Below are 16,442 nucleotides of genomic sequence, written 5' to 3' on the forward strand. Positions count from 1 at the left end.
ATCTAATGGAGCCTAGGTTTGAACTCCAAATCCCCGTGCAGCTTTTTCCTTTGTGTTCCTTATAAAATGCCTTTTCTAAAAAAATGGTTATTGTAGTAAATATGTAGGAACATCTTTAATCTTTATTTTAAATTAGTCATTCACTTATTCACTTATTACTTCAAGAAATATATATTGAGAACTTTTCATGTGCCAAACACTCTCATGAGGAAGACAATGGTGAGTGACCAGGAAGAAAAAGTCTCTTCCCTCATCAACTTAAATCCCAATGGGAAAGACAGAGCAATACCAGTAAATACACTTAAAATGTGCATCAAAATAATTTCAGACTTTGCTAACTATTACTAAGGAAATGAACCAAGAACTGAGATAACTAATAGGGTGTATGGGGATTAGAGTGGGGGAGAGGGTTACTTTAGATAGGTTAGTTAAGGGAAGGGAAGTCTCAAACATTTAAGCTGAGATTGCCTTGCAGGATGAGAAGGAGCCACATGAAGAATGAAGGTGTCCTAGACAACATTCCAGGTGAAGGGCACGGCATACGCAGAGACTTGAGGCAGATAGACACTTAGAATTTCTAGGAATTGAAAAAAAGATAGCGTGGTGAGAATATAGTGAGTGATGGCAAATTGTGAGGTATGCTCAGAGCCATAGTAGATTTTAGCTCATGGACAGTCTCATAGGAAATAGTAGAAATTTTTATTTGATTTTATGTGCAATGGAAAGCAGTTAGAAATTTTAAACAGTCAGTGAAATAAGCTAATTTATGTTTAAATCAGTCATGCTCATGGCTCTTTGGAGAATGGATTTTAGAGGAGCAAGACTGGAAATGGGGGACCAATGCAGTATCCCAGATGAAAGCTGATGCAGGTCTGAACTAAGATCGTAGAAGTAAATATATGTTTGGAAATATAATAGAAAGATTTTATAAATAGATTGGATATGGTGACTCCTAGCTTGAGTATATAGGTAGAGGGGGTGGCATACTGATTGAAATGGGGAAGACAGAGGTGAGTAGAAAATAATTTTGACAAAGACAGTAAGAGTTACAGTTTTGCATTAAAGTTTTAGATGTCTGGGAATTATCCAAGTGGAGCTGTCAAATTGGCAGTTGGATGTCTATATAAGCCCAGAGTTTAAGGGACAGGTCTGGACCAGAGATAAAAATGTGGAAATCATTAGAATACTTATGGTACTTAAAGCCAGATGATTTGTGATCCACCTGGAGAATATGTATAGGGTGAAAAGACAGCCCAGGATGAATCCCTGGGGAACTTCCCCATTGAGATGTCAGACAGAGGTATGTACCAGGAGCCTGGGAACAGCAGAAGAGTGGTCAGTGAGGGAGGAGACAACCAGGTGGGTGGCAAGGCTGCCTTTGAGAGAGAAGAAGGGAGAAGGTAGATCTGTCAAATGATGCTGAGAGTTAGAGGGTAACAAGGACTTAATTAGTTAATGTGGAAATCACTGATAACCTTGACAAAAGTGAAGGTATATTTAAATCACAAGGTAGATTGTAATGAGTTAAGGAAAGAATGTAACATGAGGAAGTGCAGACAGCATTTGTGTACAGACAATTTTTTCAAGAAATTTGACTAGTATGTGAGGAGAAAAATGGGGCAGAAACTGGCAGGGAATAATAGTATGTGGACAATGGAGGTATTTTGTGTATGTGTGTGTGTGTGAAAGGCTATGCTAAAACATGTGTGTGTTTTGAGCAGAGTGTAAGTAGACGGAGAAAGGTGGTTGATACACAAGAGCTGGTGGGTAACTAGAAGAGCAAAGTTCTTGAGGAGACAGAAAAGGATATATGACCTTGACCTTCACTAGCCTGGCAGTAAGGAGCCAGGCAGTAAGGTGCATGTGTCCATGATAGGAAGATGAGGTTGTTCCCGCCTAATGGCTACTCTTCTTCAGTGAATTATGATAAGTCTTCAACTGAGTAAGAAGGTAAAATAGTGTTGGTGGAAGGTTTGACGAAAGAGAAAACATCAAATTCTTGACTCAGATAACTAGCTTCCCTTCAGCCAACTCCATGCTTACCAAGCAGCCTCTGGTTGTAATTAGGCTTCCTGTGGGAGCAGGCTTCCTTGCCAACAGAGATGTATAGGACACAGACTCCAATTGTCAGCCCAGAGGAAATTAGAATTCTCCTAGTAAACTGTCTCTTGTGATTTTTCCTGTGTGACAACCTGCTCAACGCAGGGATGTAGACAAGTTTAGATCAGAATTGCAATCTGAAATGTGACGATTTTAACTTTTTTATGGTTCTCCTGGCAAAATCCTTGACTTACCCAGAAGCTTTCTCTTAAACTTCAATAGGGACCATATCATTTACCTCCATTAGAGAGGCAAGGAAGGATCACTCATTCGGGCTCACAAGAGACTGCATTCTATCTCTTAACCAATGTACCTGGAGAATCATTGCTTATGATTACTCATAGTCTCATAGGGGCATCATTTTATATTTGTACCCTAAGTGCTCCCACCTTTATCCTATACTTGCATATTGTCTGCTGTTCAGTTCTTGTAGAAATAAAATGACTGAATAAATATTAGGGAGAGAACAAGGGAGATCTGAGACTAGCCTAGGTATAAAGGCGACTTTGGTCGTTGTCAGAGCTGGCAACTACATTCTCCTTAAATACTTACACATTGTCCAATCAATGGGTTCATAATTGTTGGAAAGATAGAGGATGAATGGAAAAGTAGGTGGCATATATGAATGCTTAAACTTAAGTTATAAAACCCCAGGATGGCACAAGTACTGGTCATCCCTCTCTTCCCATTATCAAGAAACTTGGTTTCTAAACAGTCAAGAAAATGTTTCCTTGCAGTATTTTAAACAGAGTAAATAATGACCATTTAGGGAAAGAGACTATGGATTTCTTTCTTAGATGTGATTCCTTCCATTCTGTCTTCTGTGACATCTCTTAACTAATCATTGTGATTATTCTTTTTAAGACTCTATACATTTGCCTGTCAAAAAAGGCAGAAAAATGATTGTGGGTTCTAGACAAACAAAGTCACAGTACAATTCCTATATTATAGCAGCTGGGAGTGTGTGTGTGTGTGTGTGTGTGTGTGAGAGAGAGAGAGAGAGAGAGAGAGAGAGAGAGAGAGAGAGAATCAAAATTTTTGTTGCTATGGAGTATCTATACTAATAAAAGGGTAATATGCTATTTAGACTGGGAGACCTTCTGGGAGACCTTCCGGATGTCCTTCTGGACAAAGCCATGGTGGCGGGGCCAAGGCAGAGGTGGTTAGTGGCAATCAGGCGAGGAGGGGAGGGCAGTTGGGGGTGAGCAGGCTGGCGGTAGGGGGGTAGTTGAGGGCGAGCAGGCTGACGGGGGCCAGTTGGGGGCGAGCAGGCTGGCAGGGGGGACAGTTGGGGGTGAGCAGGCTGGCGGGGGTCAGTTGGAGGTGAGCAGGCTGGCGGGGGGGGGGGCAGTTGGGGGTGATCAGGCTGGCGGGGGGGGGCAGTTGGGGGCAAGCAGGCCGGCAAACAGAGTGGTTATGGGCAATCAGGCAGGCAGGAAAGTGAGCGGTTAGGAGCCAGCAGTCCCGGGCCTAAACTGGCAGTTGGACATCCCCTAGGGGTCCCAGATTGGAGAGGGTGCAGGCTGGGCTGAGGGACACCCCCCCACCCCATGCACGAATTTCGTACCAGGTCACCAGTTTCTTTATAAAATGGAACTCAGCAGAAACATCAGATCACAGAAACAGGACAGAGCATTTATTTCAAAATATTTATTGAGCATCTAATATGAGCTAGGCACTTTAGTTGGTATTGTACATACAGCAGTGCACAAAATGGACTTTGGAAAACCCTGCCATCATGGAAACTTACATTCTGATGAATGGCACCTGACTTTCCACCCCAGTATATCAGTGAATGGGTATCCATCCTTTACCAAAAGTTTTCAGTGCATTGCTCAAGGGAGTTTAAGGCTTTTTGCTTTCCTGGGTCAAATACAACCTGGTTGAGTATTTTGTCTTTCTAGTTGACTTAAATAAAACAAGAAGTGACTTTATAGTTAAGCCTTACAGTAATAATAAAACTTGTGGCCAATGAATAGCAGAGAATGATCATATTATTTACTATAGAAAAGGAAGCATATCTATGGAGTAGTGAGATTAGATTCATCAAGATAGCATGCAAGTAACCAGAAAACAGCTACCAAATATGATTGAATTCTTCCCTCAGTAGTGATAACATTGTCTTCTGTTCTATTGAACCTTCCATTTCATTTTCTGAGGAAACAAGTATTCTCTCTCACTGGCAGACATTTCAAACCATGGGCATTGTCTCTCTTCTCTCTTCTCTCTTCTCTCTTCTCTCTTCTCTCTTCTCTCTTCTCTCTTCTCTCTTCTCTCTCTCTCTCTCTCTCCACACACACACACACACACACACACACACACACACACACTGCTTCAAGCCAGCTGCTTTAGGGATTCATCTCAAAACTGCTATCTAGAAACAAAGCCCATTTTTTCCTCCTTCTTATCAAATAGCCTTAAACTTCTCTTTGAAGTAAGATCAGAAAGTCCACCGGAGTCACTTTCCTGGTTGCTGAAAATCCCATCACTGCATTTTCACACCAGAATTCACAAGCTACCCGCTTTGCTCCTGGAGTAACATGGGGACCATCTTCCTCCTTTTATCTTTGCCCATATGGTGAAGGAAGCACATGAGGCAGCACGGAGCATGTAACATCCACACTTATCTCCTTGGCATCATTTATAGATTCTGCATCAACGCTCCAGATCCTTGATGATAACGAAGAGGGTAATTAGTTTATAATTAGAAGTTAATCACAAATCTATAAAAGAAATTTCAGCATATTGACAAAGGCTTTTCTTTAAGTGACATTTCTATACATAGTTAATTGCTGATCTCAAATTGGGTCACTGGAAATGTATTCTTCTGATCTCGAGTAATTTCTCATCTAGAGGCACTTTAAAAAAAAATTCAGATGACATCTCCAGGTGCTCCCTGTGAGTACAGTTGAGCTGAACTGCAGTGGGAGAAAAGACAGCCATGCAGTTACTAGCAGGTGCCCATGATGTAACTGAGGCACCACTGCATCTACCTTGTGAGTGATAGGACATATCCTTCCTCAAGAGGCATTTTGCCCCCAATTCCTTAGGAAAGTTGAAGAACCAGAAACAGCTCAGATTCCACTGCATAACTGTGAATTCTGATATGCAACACATGCGATTAATAATAAAATAAAATAAACCAGGAAGCAGGTCAGACTCTTTTTACTCAATAGAGTCATATAAATAAATACTATGATATATGTACTGATGAGACTGTACTAAAGCTTGATATATGGAAACCCAATAGTATTTTAATAGAAACAAATGTGAAGATTGCTATGAAATTGCACTAGTTTTTTATTTAATAATACCAAATGCATCAGTTACAGTTAATACTGTTACAATTACTGGCTACATAGGGGTTGCTCACACCTCCACTAATCTGCTGAGCAGGTTTCATAGAAGCTTTCTATCAAGTAGGATAAAAAGTAAAATGCTTCCTGAGGCTGAGTAGAGAGAAAGATGATGATGTAAGGATTGTAAATTAAGCTTGAACAGTTGTTCATTTCCTGCATGTGTTCCAGCTCAAATAAGGTCATGGGCAAGTATATCAGAAGATCTTATTCTGTATTCTGAGTAGTTGATGAAGGAGGGTTGTGCATAGAGTTAAACTATGGATATCAGTCCCCCATTCAAACCTAGCTCCACCCACTGATAGGCTGCCGGTCCTTTCCTGTTGTCAGTGGGAGGTGATTTGGACACTGTATTATGGTTCTAATGTTGTTAACAGAGGGGTTCAGGAGTAACTATGCCCCATGTCTGGGCTGATGTTGCAGGATCACACAGCAGTGCAGGTACTAATGTTCTGCAGTGCTATTCCTGCAACCTGCAACCTCATGGATGGTGCCATGGGAAAGCTAAGCTGTTTTTCTGATTCTTACATGCCCCAGGGACCAGAAATTTCTGGAATTTTATGATACTGTGATTTACTCATTTTAAGTATGCAGAAGTTGATGCTCAGAAACATTTAGGAATCCATAATAGTAAGTAAATGGCAGAATTGGGAGTCAAATTCAGGCTGATCTCAATAGCCACATGCTAACCACTACCTTACATCTCCTCTTGTACTTCTGGAACTATAGCCTACTGCCGGTTCCCAGGCCTGACAGCACATCAAAACACCAGGAAGCCTGTCAAAAATACAGATTCCTGAATATTATTTCTTTAGGTATTTTGATTTAGTAGATCTGGGTCAAGTTCTTCCAGGTTCAGAAACTGCTGATCCTAATCAGTGCACCACACTAGAAACTCATAGTGCAATTCATTCATTTTTCATTCAACGAATATTTGTTGAATGCTTACTATACCTTAGGTACATTCTAGATCAGGGGTGGGCAAACTTTTTGACTCGAGGGCCACAATGGGTTCTTAAACTGGACTGGAGGGCCAGAACAAAAGCATGGATGGAGTGTTTGTGTGAACTAATATAAATTCAAAGTAAACATCATTACATAAAAGGGTAAGGTCTTTTTTTTTTTTTTTTTAGTTTTATTCATTTCAAACGGGCCGGATCCGGCCCACGGGCCATAGTTTGCCCACGGCTGTTCTAGATGCTTGAGCTATAGCAGGAAATAAAGCATCAAACTTACTCTAGTTGACGGAGCCAGACAATGAAAAAAATATATGTGTATTCTATCAAGTGGTGAAAGTCTTATATAGAAAAATAAAGCATGTAATCTACAGAAGATATTAGCAGTGTGGCTGTCGTTAAATTAGTAAGATTAGGGGGAAATGATATGAGATGAATCTGGAGAACAGACAGGAATGCCTTCCTGATCAAATAAGTCAACAGATTCATGGACAACTTCTAAATAGGTTGTTACAAAAGACTACTGGAAGGGAAATAAGGATGTCTTTTTCTTCTCCCCAGCTATTGTGGTGACTATAAGATGCCAACATAACACAATCTTCCCTTATTGGGGAAATAAGCATCTTCACATGTGGAATTCCAGAGCCTGCAGCCTCATTTCTGCCTTTTGGGGCAGCAAGAGAGAGATTAGCTCAGCAGTGCAGATTCCAAAGAGCTATCTTTTGAAATCAGAGAAAGTTCATTGCCCAACCAAAGATCCTGAGCATGCTTTAGATACCATTTGGTTCTATCTAGGCCATGCTGAAGGAGAATCCTAAAAGTTTCCTCACAGCAGTGAATGAACACTAACAAAGTAGTCCACAAATAGATCCTGGGGGATGCTCCTCCTGCCTGGTGGCAGGCCTGGGGCTCACACACACCCAGTCAGCATCTTCTGTAAACTAGGACCTTTCAAATGCAAGTTCATTGCTTCCTCATGGTATCTCCTACAGGAGAATCAGTAGTGAGCCTGATGCTTTGAATTTCCACTTAAATTTTCCCAGATCCTCACGGGTTATTGTAACTACATATTACTAGAAGGATTTTGTAAAATGTGCTTCCTCAAATCATTATAGGTTGAGACCAGAGATTAACAGATTATTTTAGTCCACATTACTCAAGGCTTTGGTAGACACATGTACAGGTTCCCAGAGGTACTCTAAGAATTTAGGGGAAGGGTCAGGAAGAGGTGAGCCTCTAAGTGTGGAAGGAAGACGCATGATGTGGTGCATGCTTTACATGTAGATGGATTCTGTTTATTTTGCTGAGGAGATTCTGTAGATTAGTATGGCCAACATGTTGTCCCCAGGACTAAGCTGGAATTTTAGTTTCAGAAAGAGTTAATGTAAGTAATAAGATTGCTCTCTGCCTGCATGAAGTGGCAATGCTCTGGTAACTAAAGGGTGGTGGTCCTCATGGAAAGGAGAAAGGGAGAAAATGGAGAGGAAGAGTAAGTCTCTGTATTTCCAATCCTGTTCAAAGAAGAGTACTTTGTCCAATTAGCACAAGCATCCACTTAACTTTTACTTACCTAGACTGGAAATGAGTGTGCTTGGCCTTCAAATCTCAAAAAACTTAAAATTATCCAGCTCCCTTAACTCTGGTTGAGCCAAGCACACCGTGGTCTCATGGGATTTGGGCATCCATAGAGAAGAGCAGTTAACTCATCTGACATTCTGAGCTTTTTTAAGAGTTTAACTTTTCCGTTTTTGAATTCATAATTACTCAATGTGAAGAAGTCACTTATTTTTTGATTAACATGAGTCAGTCCCAAGAGCCTGAAAAAGAGTAACTGATAAAATTTAACTGCTACTCTACAAAGGGAGTGATCCTGTCTGAGAGCAACTGGTCTGTCACTTTAACCTCTTTCTATGAAACTTAACCTGGGTCAGTAAGTATGACTTACCCGAAGGCAGTTTTAGACTCAATTTTATAATAATAGTTATAGTATATAATTATTGTAATAATAATAATAATACATGTGTATTGGTAGTGATGATATGTTCATAATAGTGACCTGAAGAAAAAGTCACCCTTACTTCAAGTCTGATGGGAATGTTATATAGTCAGGGTAAGAACAATATCCTATCCTATATAATAACAGGCTAACATGCAAAATGTCCCCTCAACCAGGGGTTGAGGCTGGCCAGCCAACTGCCTGCGGCCCTTCCCTCTCCACCCCCCCCAGCCCCTGTCCCCCAGGCCAGCCCTGCCCCTGATCAGCCCCGCCCACGCCAATTGGGGGTGGGCCGGCTGGCCAACCACCTTCTGCTCTTTCCACCCCCACCCCCACCCTCCAGCCAGCCCACCCGATCGGCGGGCGGGCTGGCCAGACCCCACCTGTGCATGAATTCCTGTACCTGGCCTCTAGTTATATATAACATACATGAATATATATGTGTATATCAATACATGCACATATGTACATACACTATGGACGCATGTATCTTGAATGACTCACATATTTTAGTACAATTAGCTAGTGGCAAAATTGGTATTAGATTCTAGTTCTCTTGTCATCTGGTTAAATATCCTTTCCATTATTGTTACCATACTATTGCTACCATATTCTTATTGATAAGTCCAGTAGAGGAACAAACTTGCCCAGAGAGATGTATGCTATTTTATTTCTCTCAGTAATATAATCTGAAAGTAGCTGCAGTACAGATTCTATATACCAAATAAGAAAGATTAATAAAGACACTTGAGAAAAAGAAAATGACTACTATGTTTTTATCTTTATTTCAATCTTAGTTGCTATTTTGCAGTTGATTTCTTCACCATTTATTTTTTCTTAAATAAGCTTACTTGCCAATTTTGTCTTTTGGACAAGTTGTTTCTGCCATCTCTGTTTTATTCTCCCAAATGTTTATTACCCTTCAGTGCAGAATTATTTGTACCCAGATTCTTTTATTTGTGGATATAAGCACTCAGGTTATTTTAATGATTTGCCTCTCAGTAAGTTTGTTTGGATTTATGTCAGCAGCATCTCTTTCCCAATTAAAGTAAGTCACCCCAAGGTTTCCAAGATTATAAGATCAAACTTATTGATGACTTCAATTCCTAAGAGCCAATCTTCTCTTATTGCATGCAAAGCCTCGGCTCAGTAACAAGGTTTCATTAAAAAGGGAAAGCATAAAGTGGTCACAATAATGGATATTGTTGTGATAGGTTATTATTATGCACTGAGAACTGCATGGCATTTTGCCATAAGTAATCTGCCTTAGATAAGCAACTGATTTAGATGGGACGGAAATAACAAGTGCATGGAAGACACAGTGAGTTGTTGCACAAGAAATTGAAAATACAAATGTGCTGTGAGTGTTCAGTGATAAAATCAGCATTTAATGAATAAGGACAAAAATATAGGAAGTTATCTTGAAGATGTAGAGTGATTTCTAGTATAGAGAGAATAATCTTATTGATAGTATTAATACAGCTGAACCATGAGTGAGTCAAAGCAAAGGGCATTGCTTTACCACAGATGTGCAGGAAAAGGGATGCTCAGAGCCAGCAGTGCTCAGGGAGAAGTGTGTTTCAGTGAATGTATGCCAAATTTAATATACAATATCCTGAGACATTCCAAGATCTTCATCTGGAATAGAATTCTATCAATATCCTCATCTCATGCCGAAACCGGTTTGGCTCAGTGGATAGAGCGTCGGCCTGCGGACTGAAGGGTCCCGGGTTCGATTCCGGTAAAGGGCATGTACATTGGTTGCGGGCAGATCCCTGGTGGGGGATGTGCAAGAGGCAGCTGATCGATGTTTCTCTCTCATCGATGTTTCTAACTCTCTATCCCTCTCTCTTCTTCTCTGTAAAAAATCAATAAAATATATATTAAAAAAAAAAAAAAAAAAAAAATATCCTCATCTCTTCACATGGAGATTAAGAATATCAACTTCACAATGTTATTATCAAGTTTAAATGAGATCCTGTTACAAAATGAGAATGATCTTAATAATGGATGTAGGTTCACTCTCTAAGTCCACATTTCCCATAAGTATTTTGGGAACATCTGTCATGATTTTTGCCAGTATAATGTACACCTGTCCTATTACTTAATATATATTTTGAAAACAACTCACTTTTTTTTTCTAAAAAAATTTAGATATAAATGAAACAACATCTCTACCACAGGTATAAATCCATTGTCACATTTAAAATTAGAATATTATGCCCAGCTGGTGTGGGTCAGAGGTTGAGCTTTGACCTATGAGCCAGGAGGTCATAGTTCGATTCCAGGTCAGGGCACATGCCTGGGTTGTGGGCTTGATCCCCGCTAGGGGCGTGCAGGAGGCAGCTGATCAATAATTCTCTCTCATCATTAATGTTTCTATCTCTCTCTCCCTCCCTCTCCCTTCCTCTCTGAAATAAAACTATATTAGAAAATAAAATTAGAATATTACTGTAAATTAATTATTAAATTAAGTAAAATATCATTATTTTAATTAATTAAATATCATAAAATTCTTTATCTCCAATTCACCTGGAGTCCATTTCCATTCTGATGTAATGAAAAAGTTCTGAAATCTTTCTTGCTACCCCAGGTGTAGTCCCCAGGCCAGAATACTATCTGGCAGCTTGTTATAAACTAGAACCTCAGCCCCACCCCTAGACCTACTGAATCAGAATATCAACAAAATCCTCAGGTCATTCATGAGCATTATTCCAAAAGGCTCCTTTCATGCCCCTAGGAGCTTCCCGTACCCACGTTAACCCCTCCAAATTTCACCCCCACTTCTGCCTCCTTTACCCCTGCATATATAACCTTCCTTTAGTCTTTTGCTTTATCTGAGCTATAATATTGTATTTACAATTTAAATTCAGGGTGATTTAAATACGGACCTGGGTCACATATGTACAACACCATAACCATGGATTTTATCTCCTACAATTATCCTGCATACAAGTGGTGTGCACGTTACATTTGGGGAATTGGGGCTGAAGTGCCTTGCTTCTGTACTTCTGTTCACCATGCCTTGTCATTTATAGGTCATTAGGGTCACTCACATATAGTCAAGGCCAATGTTTTAAATCTATGAGTGCCAAGGAACATTTACTATATTCCCTTTGGCAGGGCTATTCCGGTGCCAGCAAAGAGCTTCTCAAACTTCTTTTTCAGTTGATGAACTCCTCTTAAGTTTACTCCTTTATTATAGTTCTTTGTTCATCAAGCAACCTCAACTGGTAATTTTGTGGGAAATAATATACCATGCCACTTGTATGGCCAGAATATATAAATCCCTTTAAATTAATAAAATTGACATCCAGGTTCATGTAGTGATCTCTGGGAATCTGGTTAAAATTCCACTAGCTACTTAGATATGCTCTAGGTTTGTTGCCAAATCAGATTTTTGAGTGCACAGGCTTCAGGTGTCCCTGTTGACCATGGTAAATAAACCAGGAAAATTCCACTTGGTAAAACCTGCTCTGAAGAGATTGGCAACCAACCTCTCCTGGTGCCACCCAGACCACAAATGTGCTTTTCTTACAGTTATAAACACCAAATGAGCTGGTTCTGAGATATACTTACTGAAAATAATAAAAAATCAATAATTCAGCAGCTCTGAGTCTCCCAATAGAAGTGTTAACCTTCTTAAATTTTCAGTGTCTAAGCAACTATAAGTTGCTCTGAGGCTTCAACTTACTAAGAGGCAAGTCAGACATTCAAAAAAAAAGGCATCTCAGCTCTTCCTAATTTAGTCCACTTAAAGCAATAGATCTTCATTGATCCCTAATTCCTAAGCGAGCTCCCCCTATTGGGTGAGGAATTCTAGGTTCTGGCAGATCTGAGAAATCCATCTGGGCTGCACCTGTGATAAACAGACACTAGAGAATGTAAATTTGGGTAGAAAGACTTTGAAGTCAGGAATCAGAGAAGCAGAGAATCAGAGAACTTGAGAACCAGGAAGGATTCCAGAGGTCAGTCAGTCCGGAGGGATGAAAATATTGGCTGAGGTCACTGAGCAGGTAATTATGTAGCAGAGGTGGGATTACAATCAGACCTGACTACAGCACTTTCACTGCAGTGTATTCTTCATCATGGAAGTGCTTTGGACTCACTGCTGTTAATGAAAGTAGGTTTGGTAGAGAAACAAAGCAAGAAAGAGACAAAGGGGATACAATTTCTGAAGTTGGTTTTCCCTAAGAAAACCTTCAGAGGTTGCTCTTGCTTTGATAGATAATGTATTCCTCCAGCAATATTCTAGCTTCTTTTTTCCTTTCTCAGCTGCATATGATTTGGCTGAAAGCTTTGGGACTTCTCTACCATAACCATGGAATGATTTCCTAAACACTATTCTGCATTCCTTTTCCATTTATCAGATAGTTCCGCTGTGTATTGTCTGCCTTGAGACTTGCTGAACTCTTTATCAGCATTCAGCATTGCTTTCCACCTATCTTTTACTGGCTCTGACTACACCATTTCATTGTACTGTATGGCCTTGTTTATAGTCGTCTTATCTGTGAATTTCCCATTTCATAGTGTGTCTGTCCCAGTTCTTGGTGAAGTGTGACTGGGGGCTTGGAAGAGCACCTAAATGAGAAACAACCCCTGTAGGATTCACATCAAAATTGGAATTTTATGTTTTCTGTAGTAATAAAGAGTGCACTCTTTGTGCTTATATTTAGATGTATAGATTGTTAAAGAGCAAAACCCAGTTTCTACTGGGCATAGACTATCTTAAATTTATTTCTATTTAAGGAATTAAATAGGCAAAAATGCTCTAAAGGAGTTTAAAATCTTCCTTCTAGAGGATTTATGCTCTGTATTCTAAATGTTACAGTCTTTAGTATAATTCAGGAAATCCTAGACTTACGATGTTTAGCTTTTCCAACCTCAAATGACTCCCATTAGGGCCCTGTGGCCCCAAAGAAGTAGATAAAGCCAACCCTTAAATTGGTTTATATTCCATGAAACTTTTTAGTTATGTTTTATCAACTAAAAATAGATTATTTAACTTTTTCTAAAATGACAGAGGCCTTTTGGAGTTTGGAGGAGAGAAATGCAATCACTGTGTTATCTCCCATAAAGATCCTCAAAACACCAGTGGTCAGTGTTGCCCAATAAATTAATACGAGAGCTGCCTTGGGAATATTGGTCAAGGGCCCTCAAGAGGGATCAAATGGCACTGGAAACAATTTACAGAATGACAAGGGAAAATAAATAGAAGAAAGGCAATAAAAAGAGGGAAAACTGAAAATAAAATAAAACAAAATGTCTGCCTGAAAAGTTACTGCTAGATGTACTTGAAGTCTAAAACATGTTGAGTATAGAAGCACAAATTTTCTTTCATAAAATGTCATATGTGTCTGCTCAGTGTAAGGCCCTATGTTGAGTGCTGTGTGTGTGTGGCAGGGAGAAATAAGTAATACAAGGTTCATGTCATGGAGTGTATGCATTTTAGTGTTTTTAAGTTTAGAAAAATACTATTAGTGCAAGCAGAACATGCCACATGTCTAAGAGGTGCACAGATACAGCATTAGGGTATTTCAGTGGAAGAAGAAAGCTAATTGGAAGGATCAGGAAAGAAATAATTGAAAAAGTTGTATCTCAAAAGATGAATACAACTGGGTATGCATATATGAGAGACAAGGGCATATAGAACAAAGTACATAGAACAAAGATACAACATCAATGTATTAGTTAAGATAGGTTTGCTGGTGTAACAAGTAAATCACAAAATCTCAGTGGCTTAACAAAATACACATCTAATTCTTGCTTCCACAAAGTTCAAACTAGACATTCCTGTTTAATAAGTGATTATCTGACAAGGGGAGATTGAGTAACCAGGTTCTTTTCATCTTTTGGTTCCACCAACTTTAACACCTCCAAGGTTACTGTGCCAGTGTTAAGCTGTTAAAAGGAGAAAGAAAATGTAAAGAAACAGGAGATTTTTGTGGGCCAAGTTTGGTAATGGTATATCACTTGTGCTTATATTCCCTTAACTAAAACCTAGTGATACGTCCGTACTTAACTGCCAGGGATGCTAAAAAAAAATGCAGTCTAGTGACAACAACAAAGAAAAAATGAATTCGATGAACGAATAACTAGCCTATCTCTTCCACAAGAAGGGAAGTCTGTATGGAGAAGTAATTCAATTTAGTTGAAATATAGAATGGAAGATGAAAAATCATTTGAGCTAAAACTAAAGAAGTGTGTTGAGTGTCAAAGACATTGGCTCTAAAGTCAGACACACTTGGGTTTGAATCCTAGATGTAACACTTATTAGCTATGCGGTCTTGGGCAATTTTCTGAGTCTTAGTTTTCCTTGTCTATAAAATTGGGACATTGATATTATATATTTCAATATACCAGTTAGACTTCGTTGTTAATAATTTAGTGGCTAAAAAACTATTTATTAGCTCATTGTTCTGATAGTTGACAATTGGGTTGGGCTGGAGACTTTTCTGCTGGGCTCACCTGAACTCATGCATGTAGCAATATTCAGCTGGAAGGTTGGCTAAGGGCTAGCTGATCTACAATGGCTACATGTCTGGTGATTTGTTGGTGCTGGCTGTTGGTTGGTGCTAACTGTAGGTCAAGGTCATTGGGATGAATGTACCACATGTACCTAGCAGGCTAATTTGGTTTTACTCACATAGCATCAATCTCAAGATTCCCAGAAGCATCAAATTAGGGCAAGCCCTATTGTTTAAGTCAGTGGTTCTCAACCTTCCTAATGCCGCGACCCTTTAATACAGTTCCTCATGTTGTGGTGACCCCCAACTATAAAATTATCTTTGTTGATACTTCATAACTGTAATTTTGCTACTGTTATGAATCATAATGTAAATATTTGATATGCAGGATGTATTTTCATTGTTACAAATTGAACATAATTAAAGCATATTGATTAATCACAAAAACAATATGTAATTATATATGTGTTTTCCGATGGTCTTAGGCAACCCCTGTGAAAGGGTCGTTCGACCCCCAAAGGGGTCGCGACCCACAGGTTGAGAACCGCTGGTTTAAGTGCTTTATAAGCCTCTGTGTCATGGTATTGTCCTACTGGTCAACACCAGGCATTTTGCCCCATTGACCAACCCAGAGTCAGTGTGAGAGTTGACTTCCCAAGGGAAAAAACCCAACTGGGACTGCAACAATTACTACATCCAATCATGGAATTGTTGTGTAGATTAAATAATAGAATGTACATCCTATTTTTATCAAAGTTATTGATATAGTAAACATTCAATAAGTGAGACTAATGAAGAGAATGAGGATTATGAATGGATCACTGCCAGTGTGGCATATTTAATTGTCATGTACAGTTGAGAAAAATCTAATGAGGGATAGGAGACCTGGATCCTAGTCTAGCTTTGCTGTATGTGATCTGAGGTAGGGAATTGGGACCAGAAGCTACTAGGGGTAGTGAGTCACAACAATGACAAATGGACATTTCTTTGTTAATCAGTACTCCCCTATAATTCTTCTACCACCATTCCTACCTTCATATTATAGCCCATCCTACTATACTGTCCCTCAATCTTAATACCAATCTTTTGCCCAGCTCACTACAACCATCCTTTTTTGCCCATCATGGCCACCATAGTACACATGACTTGCCATAGAACCTCCCATTCCGTGTCAGATATCCTGGCTGCTTTTTCTTTCTGAATCTGTTACTGTATTTGTTATAATGCTTTTAGATACATACAACTAAATAATCAATTGTAATGGCTAAAACACTTAGGAATGATTACCTCATAACAACTCTGGAGGAAATAGTTCCATAGTCAATTGATTCAGAAGCTCAATAAATACTGTCAGTGCTCAGAGATGGCTTCTCTGAGACGCTTTCTGGTATGTGTCCTATTATTGCAAGATGGCATCTGTCATTTCCAAGCATCCTCCTCTTGTAATACAACATCTGAAAGCAAGAAATGAGGGGCATTTCCCACTTCCCACTTCTAGCCCCTCGCTCCCTTTTGTTTGTTTATCAGAGAGGTAAGCCTCCCTCAGAACCTCCTTATTTCTCATTGA

This window comes from Myotis yumanensis, unplaced genomic scaffold (genome assembly GCF_028538775.1).
Source record: "Myotis yumanensis isolate MYYU_CA2020_CCGP unplaced genomic scaffold, mMyoYum1.0.hap1 SCAF_12, whole genome shotgun sequence".
NCBI classification, from domain to species: Eukaryota; Metazoa; Chordata; class Mammalia; order Chiroptera; family Vespertilionidae; genus Myotis; species Myotis yumanensis.